The 13,345-nt window shown below is 38.4% G+C and overlaps 1 long non-coding RNA gene across 5 annotated transcripts in view; it reads right to left on the bottom strand.

The window, feature by feature from the left end:
• LOC140696891 (uncharacterized) overlaps nucleotides 1-13,345 on the bottom strand; it is a 78,758-nt gene that overhangs the window by 46,999 nt on the left and 18,414 nt on the right. For 2 of the 5 annotated variants that reach the window (XR_012073521.1, XR_012073524.1), the window contains 5 exons: nucleotides 13,170-13,335; nucleotides 11,126-11,228; nucleotides 10,889-10,958; nucleotides 3,448-3,552; nucleotides 1,274-1,411 (listed from right to left, as the gene is read on the bottom strand). This is a non-coding gene — a long non-coding RNA (uncharacterized lncRNA). Of the gene's footprint in view, nucleotides 1-1,273; nucleotides 1,412-3,447; nucleotides 3,553-8,772; nucleotides 8,921-10,888; nucleotides 10,964-11,125; nucleotides 11,229-13,169; nucleotides 13,336-13,345 lie in introns of all 5 variants that reach the window. The other 3 variants (XR_012073522.1, XR_012073523.1, XR_012073525.1) reach the window with 3 other exon arrangements.

Genomic DNA, 13,345 nt, shown 5'->3' with positions numbered 1-13,345 from the left:
ACTCAAATGGCTTAAAGACTTAAACATAAGACATGATAAATCTCCTAGAAGAAAACATAGGCAAAACATTCTCTGACATAAATCTTAACAACGTTCTCCTAGGGCAGTAGAAATGTTCTCTCAGGCAATAGAAATAAGAGCAAAAATAAACAAATGGGACCTAATTAAACTTATAAGCTTTTGCACAGCAAAGGAAACCATAAGAAAACAAAACAACAACTATGGAATAGGAGAAAATATGTGCAAATGATGTGACTGACATAGGCTTAATTTCCAGAATATATAAACAGCTCATACAACTTAATAACAAAAAAGACAAACAACCCAATCCAAAAATGGGCACAAGACCTAAACAAGCAATCCAACAAAGACATATAAATAGCCAATAGGCACATGAAAAAATGCTCAATATCACTAATTATCAGAGAAATGCAAATCAAAACTACAGTGAGGTATCACCTCACATCAGTCAGAATGGCCATCATTCAAAAGTCTTTGAATGCTGGAGAGGGTGTGGAGAAAAGGGAACCCTCCAACATTGCTGGTGGGAATGCAGTTTGGTGCAGCAAGTGTAGAAAACAGCATAGAGATTCCTCAAAACCTAAAAATAGACTTACCATATGATCCAGCAATCCTACTTCTGGGTATATATCTGGAGGGAACCTTAATTCAAAAAGATACATGCACCCCAATGTTCATAGCAGTACTATATACAATAGCCAAGACATAGAAGTAACCTAAATGTCCATCAACAGAGAACTGGATAAAGAAGATGTGGCATATTTATACAATAGAATACTACTCAGCCATAAAAATGACAACATAACGCATTTGCAGCAACATGGATGTCCCTAGAGAATGTCATTCTAAGTGAAGTAAGCCAGAAGGAGAAAGAAAAATACCATATGATATCACTCATATGTGGAATCTTAAAAAAAAAAAAGGACACTATGAACTCATCTACAAAACAGAAACAGACTTGCATAGTAAACAATCTTATGGTTACTGGGGAAAGGGAGTGAGAAGGGATAAATTTGGGAGTTTGAGATTTTCAAATGTTAGCCATTATATATAAAAATAGATTTTTTAAGAGTTTCTTCTGTATAGCACAGGGACCTGTATGTTCAATATCTTGTAATAACCTTTAGGGAAAAAATATGAAAACAAATATATGTATGTATATGCATGACTGCGACATTGTGCTATACACCAGAAATTGACACATTATAACTAAGGGTGCTTTAATTTAAAAAACAGAATTTAAAAGTCTTACATTCTGTACAGCGCCTCGGAGCTCCTTTCTGTCTGCTAGATTGGATGCTGCCCAGTTCATGAATTGCTGAATAAAGCTATTAAGACCTTTAAAATGTACTCAGTTGAATTTTGTTCTTCAATAGTCGGGATTCTGATGCTGAGGAAGAAGCGGAGAATGATTTTAGTGTCAGCCAGCAGTATCAGTCCTAAAATGGTTAATGGCAATGAGAAGCTCAGAGTTTAGTGGCAATCAGTGATAAACACACAAATAAATTATTGTAATATAGTAAGATGAGTGCTAATAAGTTTTATGTGAAGTTATTGGTATCTTTCTATCTCCATTCATTGACAAGGATTTACTCTAATGTGAAATGTTTCTTACTCCTTCCCAGCATCTGCCTTCCCCCAGTGCCTGGCATCCTCCATGCTGAGCCAGGCTCAGCGGAATATGGCTTGATCTGATTTCTCAAAGGATGTCTCCAGGGGCTTGCAGGGGCAGCTTCTCAAGGGAAGGGAGTAGACCTTGGTTATTTTTATAGAGAGTGCTTGGCTTAGGAGGTGCTTAATAATTGCTGGTAGGATGATCTCTCGTGCTTCAAAAAAGTCATTTTTAAAGACTGTCCAGCTCCTCATGGCTTTCTTAGGCATTTAACAAGAATGTTCACCTAAGACCATTCCTACCAATGCAGAGTGACTTTCTCCAAGTTCTGGTCTCATGCCATTGACCAAACAGCATATAACTGGGCATATCCTTGAACCTCTCTCGCCTGAATTCTCCTAATATTCCTACCTTGAAGTTTTATGCATAGAGAAAAATGAGTAATCTTACAAAAATATTAACTTTACATTTTTCTAAAGACCTCATAAATCATGAATTGATTCTAAGATTTCTTTTTCATTTGGCAAGGAAAAAGTGGTATAAATATGTCTGAGGTAGATATTTTTCACAGGCAAATTAACACACACACATCCCCAATGAAGATCAAACGAACTGATCGATAGGAAAAATGCTTTGAAAATGGTATTAACTATTATGCAAACATAAACAGGAAGGGTAGTATTATATTTGTCAGATTAACAACATTTTCATTAGGAATTCTAAAGAAAGTGAAGGAAGTAGCTTCTGTTCCTGTAGTTAGGGAGGAAACATATACACATATGAAACCTCTGGGGGAAATTTCAGTGCAGATTACAAGTTCATATTGTGCAGAAAGGCTGTTCATAAATGCTGAGGAATCACTGGTTGAAAATTCAAGCAACACATACGATGGAGTACAATTTATTTGTTCAACAATGGTTGTCTGTAGGAAATAATGGGAAAACAGTAACAAGGACTGTTAGGCTAGAATGAATTAAACGATACGACAAAAGTGATACTGACGCAGCACAAACAAAGTCTTGCTGCTTGAATATTCAAAGCCTGCAGGTCAGTTGAACTCCATCACTAAATGCAGCTCGCTTCTAAGTGAAACTCACTTAATTTTTATTTTCTGGATTCATCTCATTTGGGAGAACACTGAAACAGACTCACAGCCATTTAGCTAGCCACATCACCAGCTAAGTGCTACCGACACAGAGTTTCAACCTTTTATCGGGGTTTTTTGTTTCATTGGCTTTTGGGGTTTTTTTTTTTTTGTTTTGAGATTTACCCACTGTGTACTAAATACAGCATTAGAAGAACTAATATTAAAACTTAGTACTTTTTCATCTTAAAAAGCTTTTTATGAACATTAACAAACTAATTGAAGTAACATTTAGCAAGGCAGGGACTATATAGAATAATTCCCATTTTATGGATAGGAGAATAAGACAAAATTGCTTAACTCAAGGCAATATTCACACTAAAGAAAGGTGAGGGTTGAGGTGGTTATAGTCACAATGAAATGAAAGAAATTCTTCAATTTCCAAAATGTTTTCTAGATGATGTGTCTTTTATTTCTTAAATGCTCTTTTACCATTAGACTATATAGTGGAATCAAACTGGATAAAAGTGAATTGTGTTTGCTCTGGACTAAGGTACTGCTGTGCTGTGTCCAGCTTACTCTTAGTTACCCTTGAGCATCATTAATATGTTCCAGCTTAGGACCATCTGTCTTCCTTATCATTTAGTTTCTAGCTCTCTTCACATATCATATGTAAAATTTTTGGAATAGCTTTTCTTACTTACTTTTTTAACCTTACATACTTACTTACCTCCCCTGCTTATATGAAATAAAGGATGTGAATGTTTGAAACTCAAGAAACTCCATTTCAGTCATCTCTTACATAGTGTACACTGATGTATTCATGCTCAGCCTCCTGAAAGAAAAAGAAAAACTCACACTGATTGAAAAATAACTCATTTCTAGCATCTTGAAGGAATTTTTTTTACTAATTATAAAATCAAGGAAGTTGTAATTAAAAAATAATAATAATCAGCGTATGTTCTCAACAAAGAGAACAGCTCCTTCCTACCTGTGGCCAACATTTCTGATTGGCTTGTACAACAGCTTTCTTTCCAAGTTCCTTCTCCCTTGCCCCGAAAGACTTGTTTTCTGGACATGTCAATGCAGTCCCCTCCTTCTACCTAGTGCCTTGAATGTAAAAGATGTGAAAGTGCGAGGCCTGCCGTCTTAAGACCACACCGGGACATGCATGTGGATAGAAAGCCAACAGCTCTAAAGATGGCAGAGCAGAAATTTAGAAAGTTGGTAACAGTTGGACTGCCAGGACAATCTTAAAAATTGCCTACTTCTGGACATAATGGGTAAATAAATGTTGTTATAGTCTATTCCACAGTTAGGTTTTCTGTTACTTGTAGCTGGAAGCATTCCTAACTCAATACCACACAGAAAATGTGGGGAGGTACATGGTTTCATCAAGGCTCTCTCCTCTCTGGCTTGGGACAAAGACACACCTGGGGCAGCTTTCCACTACTGTGCAGATGCTGCATTTTTAAATACATCATTGTTAGTTCTCTGAGGACAAAAGTAATTAGTGTGCATTGTAAAAAATACATAAAGTCCAGAAATACAAAGGAAAGATGAAATCATCCAAAATCTCACCACCTTGAGATAATAACCATTAATATTTTCCTACATATACTTTTTATCATTAAAAATTAGAACCATATTATTTTTAGCTTGCCTCTGTAAAATTACAGGTTTGTAGACTGAGCACAAATACGTACATATGTTATTTCACAAAAAGGAATCATTATAATACAATCCATGCAGCTGTTTTTTTCTTTTAATGTATATATGTTGAATGAATTTCCATGCTAATAAACATCCATTTGCACGGATATATATTTTGCTGTGTTGAGTTTCATTGTATAGTGATGCCAACATTTATTTTATCATTTAAAAATTTTAGATATTAATACATGGTTTTTGGAATTTGATTATATATACGATAAATGTACATACATATATATATGTATATATATGTTTGATTAAATGCATATATACCTTGGGTCAAAAACATAAACATATGCTTCTTTCTATGCATAAATATACATATATCTTTTCAAAATTTGAACAAATTTGGGATAATGCTATACATGTAGGTTTGACTTTTTTCCTCCTTTTCCATATATAATTAATAATTCCTATCTATTTAAATATGTATCTATTGCATTACTTTAATGGCTATATGTATTTCACAATCTAGGGATATTTTTAAGGTACAAGGTAGAATTACTGGGGCCAAAAAAAGAGCATTTACAGTTTTAAGCTTGTAATGTGTATTTTGAAATGGTCTTCCAAAACCATTGTAATAATTTGTACTCCTGATAACATCGTAAGAGAGTATTCATTTCCCTGAAACTGGATGCATTTGGAAGAAGCAGAAATATTGTCCCACATTGACCCCGTATTTCCTCTATGCAAGAGACCAATAAGTGCCTTTGCAAAAGATCAATAAGAAAGAAATAAAGTGAAGGTGTTGAAAAGAATGAGCAGTGGCACACAGGGTCCTGGCAAGGACACTCCCTATCAATCAGCAGTCTAGGCTGGGGCAGAGCTGGGAAAGTGGCGGTATTAGAACTGGGTGTGGAGCGTAGATGTCTGCAGGTTTCACAGGTTTGAAGTGTCAGCAAATCAGGCTACAGGGTGGTGGATGATCCCATGTAAGTGCGCCATGGGCCACTATTCTTAGGGCCACTGCTTTCAATGAAGAATAATATCTAAAGCATCCTTCCCATCCTCAGCTCCCTCAAATTAAAAAAAGACAGGATAGTCTACAGTGAAGAAACAATAAGAGAAACCTCAGATTTCTGTTCTTCAAAGTAAATACCAAAATTATACAGAGTGAGAGGGGACAAGGTTAGGGTCCAAGTGGGTTAAACTCAGTGAGAACCAAGTTGTTGTCCATATGTGAAACTGACAGAAAGAGAGCATAACGTGGTATAAGGCAGTGCTGCTCGAGTAGCTCAAATTATATGAGAATGCATTATACTTTAAAACATAAGCCTAGGATAATCTTTATCACTGAAAAATTCCATTATGAACTCCATCATTGATTCCTACCAAACAATTCAACAGAATTTTTAAAAACTATAAAATTCTAATTTTAAAAAGTCCATTTATTGAGGAACCAAGCTAGACATGATACCTAGAAGCAGGAGACATTAATGCGGTTCACCAGTCCTGGGGCCCACTAGCACAGCTGGAGCTGTATTCTTTGGAGGCTCAGCCTCTAACTCTCCTTATAAATCAGAGCTTCATTGAAGGGATTTAGGCTGTGCCCCCATGCTTCTGAGCTCTCCCCTGGCTGGCAGGAGCCCTCTCCACTGGAAGACTTGAGAGCTCCGAGCCAAGGCTGATTTACCCAGACAGCACAGTAGGCACAGTGCCTTGGCCCCCAATACATTAGGGACCTGCAAAAAGGTTAACTGAAATGTCTTTTAAAGTCAGAAAAAAAATGCATATAGTAACCATAATAAACCCAAACTGGTTTGTATTCATGTTTATACCCATGCACTCATAACATTTTTAATTTTCATTATTTTTTTTTAATGGAGGAAGATACAAAAGGGAAGGTGTATAAGGCTCATGACAGTCATAGTAGAGCTGGAGAAACAAGCCCCAGTCAGCCTGGCAAAAGCTGCAGCTCCTCAGGCTCAGCCTGGGTCCCAACCTCAGCAATCCTTCTCGTCCCTGGCAGGACAGCTGCAGCTTCAGTCCCACCCCCATCTCAAAGACGAATTCCTCCTCCAGCCACAGGAAGGGCTGAGCCCTGAGAAGAGGACTCTGCTGAGGAGGAAACTAAGGATACCGAAAATCAGACCTCAACTACCCTGTGAAGTACTTTATACTCCAACAAAATGCCAAAGTCTTTCTACAGGAGGTGGCACTGCTATATAGCACTGGTACTGAGGGCATGTATTATTAGGTCTTGGGATTCTTTAGAACTCCATAAGTATATACTTGATAGGTATTAGATGGCTGGCAGGCTGGCTGACTGGCTATAGATAGGTGGATGAATGGATGACAGATGGATGGATGGACAGATGGATGGACAGATGAATGCATGAACAGATGGATGGATGGATGGAGAGGGAAACGGGCATGCTATGAATCAGAAGCCATCTTCAGATGTCTGAATACTTAAAGACCTAAGACAAGGGTCAGCAAAATTTTCCTGAGTCACACAGTAAATATTTTAGACTTTGTGGGCTATGTGGTCTCTGTTGTAACCACTTAAGTCTGCAGATGTAGCATGAAAGCAACCACAGAAGATATATAAATGAACAGACATGGTGGTATTCCAATGAACACTAAAAGTTGAATTTCATATAATTTTCACTTGTCACAGAATATTATTGTTTTGATTTTTTTTTCATTGTCCATTCTTCAACAGAGATTCCTGGCCTTTACAGAAAGCTTCTACCCTTTATCATTCTAAGAATCCTGACCCAACCAGACCCAATGGATTAAAGGTTCTACCATCTTTTCAAACTCAACATGTTTAAAATGAAACCTGTTACCTTTTCTTCAGTGTGAGCTCTCCATATTCTCTAAGCCACCCAGGTTCAAAGCTTTAGACATCTCTGAATCTTCCTTTTCCCTGGATCTGGGTTTTCCCTCTAAGCTACAAATTAGACCACCCTCTACCACAGGACGAAGGCAGGATCTAGAGAAAAGAGAATAGTTGTGGGTTCTAGGTCCAATTTTTCTATGAACTGGCCAATGAACTCTGAGGACTCTCTGAGTTCAGGTTCAACTTAAAGACGCTTTAGGAATGCAGAGAAGGGCTGCATTCTTGTGAACTAAGAGTATTCAGGAAACGTGATAAGCATTTGCATGGACCTTGAAGAAATGGCAGAATCTAAGTTTGTAGCTGTTGAATGGCACATATGTAGGGGATGGTCAGCCTTCTGATTATCTGATTTACTGCTCTAACTCATCTTCCTTTGTCAATGTCTAATCTTCCTATGTCAGATCTTGACATTATCCATATATTCTGAGAATCAAGGCACTTTAAAAACGAAGTCATGCCTTTTAGCACCAGTTATTCCCTAAATACTAGAGTTTAAGAATATCTTCTTTTCGTTGAAGGGGAACATACAGTTCTCCGGATATTGTAGCCTGTCTGAAATGAAGGAGAACAGGCTGACAGCAAAAAGAGGTAATTTAGCCAGAATTCCTGTGCTCTGTACTTGAGCTATAAACAGGGTCTTCCTAAGGGCCTTGTGCACTTTTAAACTTTAATAACTCAGGGTGTGCGTGTTAGAGAAACAATCTGTAAACGGTACTCAAAAGTAAATGTATTAAAGCTCAGGACAACTACATTACACAATTGCACACAATGTGTACTCATTTCAGATCCTGTGACAAATGAAATATGGCCAGCAGAATTGAAGTTCATGACAGCTCTAAGAAGAAAATTGAATTTGCCTTTAAATCCCATTTACAGTTTACGATCATGTCTACCTCGTATGCTTTTTGAAGTTAAAAGTTTAGTAATGCCACAGGAACTTTATAAAGATCCTGTACTTGTGTTCAGTGATAAGTATAGTTTGAGAGAACATCACACCATCTCTTAGCAAAGATAATATACCTGCTTACTTTGGTCGCTTTAAAAACAGCTTCAGAAACAGAAAGGCTCGTGCATCTCCATGGTTAGTATAACTCAGTAAACAAGAATAAAACAGAATATCTGAAACCAGAGTCTAGTCCCACGCTTTGCCAATAGCTTGGCTGAATGATTCAGGAAAATCAGTTCTCTCCCCTGTCCTTCAAGTTTTTCATATTTTGCTAAAAATAGGGTTACACAGGCCACCAATTCCCAGTCACATGGTTATAAAAGCCTCTGTGTGTGTGTGTGTGCATGCGCGCATGTGCACGCACAAGGAAAGGAGGTACCATCTATATTTTCCTAGTTTCCTAGTTAAAAGACTATTCCAGTGTATCTCAATAAAGGACAAAATACTATGAAAAAGCACAAAACAGGTGGGGTGTTACTGTGTTCTGCTTGTTCCACAAACTGGAGATTACAAAGTTAAAGCCCACAAGTCTACAAAAAAAGAAAACAAACCTGGGCGTGTGCATTTGAGAGGGTGGACAGGAATGAGGTTTCTCTTGACGTTCTTGCTGAATACATAGAGTTGAGAGCTGGGACAGAGTTACACAATTTGCCGATTGCTTTGGCGGGTCTCTGTGTGCTTTGCAAAGTGATTCATTTCCTGTATTTGGTCAAGGTAGAGAAAAATTGGGCACACACAAATTTGATGTGGTTTTTGATTGGAATATTTTCTTGGAGAAGTAGGTAAGATTTCACGATAGGGATGGAGAGCATTTTAACACTTAAGACCAAGGCCAGCCAGAGAAAATGTGTAACCCCAGTGCACCCATGTGCCCAGCTCCCCTTTGGGAAATGAGTTTTCCTCTTCGTTGCTTTCCCACTTTCCTGGAAGTGTTTTTCTGCTCAATCACAACCTTCTTCATAAGGGAATCTGATAAACATCTTCACACTGAGTTGAAAGTTGCTATTAACTCCCTCAGGGGTATGGCATTTTAACAGAAGCCAAGTTTAAGAAATAAATCTCTAATTGAATGATTTCAGGCAAACCTAGAGTTGGAGAAGTATTTAGGGCAAGTGAATGCAAAGAGGTAGGGTGGCTTCTGAGGGCCCTGAGGTTCTGGAGTGGGCAGCCCTCTTCGCAGTCCCCTCTGCCCTCAGCCATCAGGCATGCCCTGAGATCGGCCAAGGGCTGCATGCCGAGTTTTCGAGATCATCAGGAAATACAGGTTTGTAGGTGCCCTGATGGGCTTCAGTATTTGGAAAAATGGGATGACATTGCTCCTCTGGAGTTCTTTCTTGGTAGGACTTAGTTGGGGCTGTGACAACCTGAAGCAGTTAATTCTCCAGTCACTGTTATCGGGGAACAGGCAATGGGCTTGCTTGCTCAGTTCCAAGGCTCAAACATGAGGGACCCTGGGCTCAGTAAAGACAAAATTTACTCCACTTTAATAGAACGTAGTTGAACACAAGAAATATTCTATATTGGACTTTTTTGTTTGTTTATGAAAAACATCCTACATTCATTTATTCATTCAAAAATTGCTGATGGGAGGAGGGTATAGCTCAGGTGGTAGAGTGCATGCCTAGCATGTATGAGGAGGTAAGTTCAATCCCCAGTACCTCCATTTAAAAAAAATAATTAAATGAATAAACTTAGTTACCTCCACCCTCTCCACTCTCCCCCAAAAACTGGCCCCCCCTAAATTGCTGACAGAGCATTTAGTCTACACCATGCACTGTTCTGGGCTTTGGGCAGGGCTGATCATCAGCTGGAACCCACTGGTGCAGCATCCTGACCATCACGGGCTCTGACTGGCAGGGACTTGCTGTGCTGTACCAGCTGTGATGGTGTTTGAAAATCATCCTTCATGCTGAACATACAGAGGTAAACAAGACAAACATGGTCCTTCCCTCATGGAAAATACCAGCTTGGTAGTAACAGGAGAGGGCTCTCAGATTCTTTCTTTTTTCTCGTTTCAACTTATTTTTCTCAGTTCAGCTTTGAAGGTATGAATTGGAAAAATTCATGTCCGCTAGTCCCACCTTTAATAGATTCTGTTGACAGTTCTCCAAGCTTTGGTGTAGAATCTCTTTTCAAAGTTCAGATTTTGGACTCCTGAAATATGCTGTTGCCTCCATCCCCTTCTGATTTTTCACTGGGAGCATTCCAAACATGTTACAGTATTTATTGGACTGTTGTACATTTTGTTGTAGTGGATTTGCACACTCACTCCAAACTCTCTTGCTTGGCCTATCTTGGCCCCTCTTTATAAACAGGACAGGCAGACAGAGTGTCTCAGACAAGAAAAAAAAAGTCCTAGTTTAAACTGAGCATCAATCAAAAGTACAAAGGCCAGAGCTCTTTCTTCCAGCCCTCCATGGCCATTTGGGCGAAGGAGACCACCTAATGTATCATCTTGGCTGCACGTGGCCTTGTCCTCACAGCAAAAAGTTGTCACAATGCAGAGCAGCACTTATAGCATTGAGAATATTTTTAAACTTCAAATAAATTCAGGGTGTTAATTAGTACTCTTCTGGTTCGTTTCTTACAGCTGGTGGTAAACCTAAAGGATTTTATTGGTTTCAGTGGGAATTCACTTGCATAATGCTCAGAAAATGTTGCTCTCACCTAGGCTCCAACAACAGCACTGGTGTCACACATTCCAGTTCTTCTACCTAATCCCTCCAACTTCAGTTTCCTTGTCTCCAAAAAAAAAAAAAAAAAAAATTAATTAATTAAAAGTCAGAAAAACAGAGACCATAGTATCAGTGTGCATCACTGAAGATAAACGCCTCATCAACAGGAAAAGCCCCTACACCCCAGCACGCCCAGCTGCTATCACGCAGCCTCGGATGAGAGACTGACCTGGGGCAGGAGTTAAGGCGGTGCACCTCAGTCCAGCTCCTCCTCCTCCCCTGGGGTCCTCACGGGGCATTCAGGGACACTGACACTCCTTCCAGATATGATGCTGAAAGGATTAAGGAAGAAACCACATTTTGATTATAGTACTAAACCAGAAAAACATACTTGAACTAACTCGGTGCATCTCTTTGAGGAAATGTTTACAAACACCAGGAGGCTCTCAGCTCTTGAACCAAATGCAGCACAAAAAGGACCATCCACATAGGCAGGTAAAAAGCACAGTCAGTGCCCGGGTGTCCCTGAGTAATGGTTCTGCATTCGGCTCTGGAAAGCCCTTCTTCCCCTAACGTGTCTCAGGGTTGTTGGACTTGGATGAGATAGTATATGTTGAAGCGCCCTGCTCACTCTCACTTTGCAAATATGAAGGGTTGTCAGGACTCCACCCTACCTATAGCATAGCTAAGATGTCAAAACCACTCTGATGTGGTGTCTAGAATGACTTTCCTGTTACATACTGAACCAGGTGAGTGTGTGCTGGTACGGGAAGTCTTGGATTAGCGTTTTTATTTTCATGGAGTAGTACTGAGTTTGGAATAGATTAGGAAAACTCAAGAGGTCTTTTCATTTCTATAAGTGCTTTCTGTTTCACATACAGGTCTCAGAATTTGAAGATGCCCTTAAGTCCCCGATGCCTTGCAGTAATGGGCTTATGGTAACGGATTTGCCTTCTCTAAAATATTCCTTCTTGTGGTCTTCCAGCCTGGACGGTGGTCCTTAGGAAGTGGGAAACCGTGCCATCTGAGAGGTCTATTTTGTCTGTATGCAGTTCTGTTAGAAAGTGTTCCTCTGTGCTCTAACTTAAAACCTGCCTTCTTGAAACTGTTTTTAAGAATGTTGGGTGATAAGATATATTTTTTCTGATCAAAATAGTCATTCTCTCTTACTGTAAAAAGTTTAGAAAATGTAAAGAAAATATAAAAAAGGAAATAAAAAATACCCATTATCCAAACACTCCAAGGTAACCACTACTTTTCTCTATTTCTGTGCTGTCTTCCATAACCTCTCTAAATTAAATGTTACATAGGCAACATTCGATCTTGCTTAAAAAAGAAAATTGACAAGGTATCGGTAATTTCTTTGGGAATATGACTTTTTCTAACATATTACTACAAAAATTTTCACTGGAAGTTTGCAAATTGAAAGAATTTTATGGTGAACAGCCATATACCCACCACCATATGTTTTGTGAATATTTTTTTTCTGGTCTCTGACTTCATTTTTTTAATGGAGTTGAAGCCATAATTGTTTAATAGTTGCAAAAAATTCAGTTCTGTGAATTCATATAATTCATTTCACCATTTCTCTTCTGTTGGGTGTTTAAGTTTTTCCATTTTATTTATAAATAACATTGTGATAAACATTTTTCGTACATCCTTATATATTCCAAACACTAACCCTTTATCACATTTGTCAAAATTTCTTTCCTGTAGTTTGCCAACTGTACTTCAATTTTTTTTGAGTTTTGAATGCTACAAATGCTTGTGAGCAGAGGCTTTGCATTCAGACAAGTCTAAACTCAATAAATTAGCTATAGACTTAGGCAAAAAAACTTCTCTGAACCTCAATTTCCTCATCTTTATGGGGTTGTTGTAAAGATAAAATGAGTTATATACAGTGCTTGACCTGATGTCTAGAATATAGCGTGTGCTTAATAAATGTTAGATACCTTTATGATATTTCTACCATTGCCTTTATATTTATCAATGTTTTTGTTGTGTTTGTTTTCCAATTCCAAGGTCAATGAAATGTTCACATATATCTTCTAGTTTTTGGCTTCTTAAAAAATTTTAACCCATCAACCCATTTCATGTACTCTTTAAAAATCATTGCTTTTGTCTTCTTCATAGCTCATTTTATGAATTATTTAATTGATTTGATATTAACTGACTAGAACTGTCTGAACAAGGGCATACTAATTCAATATTGCTGTGTAACAAATTACCCCAAAGCTTAGCAACTTAAAAAAATAAACAATTTATTATCTCACCATTTTTGAGGGCCAGGAATCCAGGAGCAGACTAGTGGGGTAGTTCTAACCTAGGTGTCTCATGAGGTTGCAGTTGAGAAGTCAGCAGGGGCTGTAAGCCATCTGAAGGCTTGACTGGACTGGAGAATCTGCTTCTAAGGTCAGTATCAAAGAATCTGTGGACACACTTAAGACCA

The sequence above is a fragment of the Vicugna pacos genome, chromosome 6 (genome assembly GCF_048564905.1).
Source record: "Vicugna pacos chromosome 6, VicPac4, whole genome shotgun sequence".
Taxonomy (NCBI): Eukaryota; Metazoa; Chordata; class Mammalia; order Artiodactyla; family Camelidae; genus Vicugna; species Vicugna pacos.
This window is presented reverse-complemented; position numbering and strand designations above follow the sequence as displayed.